The sequence below is a fragment of the Lupinus angustifolius genome, chromosome LG19 (genome assembly GCF_001865875.1).
Source record: "Lupinus angustifolius cultivar Tanjil chromosome LG19, LupAngTanjil_v1.0, whole genome shotgun sequence".
Classification (NCBI taxonomy): domain Eukaryota; kingdom Viridiplantae; phylum Streptophyta; class Magnoliopsida; order Fabales; family Fabaceae; genus Lupinus; species Lupinus angustifolius.
Window position 1 is genome coordinate 4,794,669 of NC_032027.1, and position 296 is coordinate 4,794,964.

Consider the following 296-nt stretch of genomic DNA (forward strand, 5'->3'; position numbering starts at 1 on the left):
TGAAGCTTACTTGTCCTAAAATGCTTTTATATGATTATGTGTATGCTTCACCATGTTATCTCATGCCTACTTGAACTTAATTATGTGCATTTATGTTTATATGCTTCTATTTTTGGGTTAAAATCTTTTTCAAAGCTCTAAAATTGCATAAAAATGGTTTTTTCTAGAGTCAGTAACCGATTACCCACTTTGAGTAATCGGTTACTCAAACCTGTTGTTTGTCAATTTTTAAAATTTTAAATTAGAGTAACCGATTACTCAGAATGAGTAACCGATTACTCTAAGCAGGTATTTAA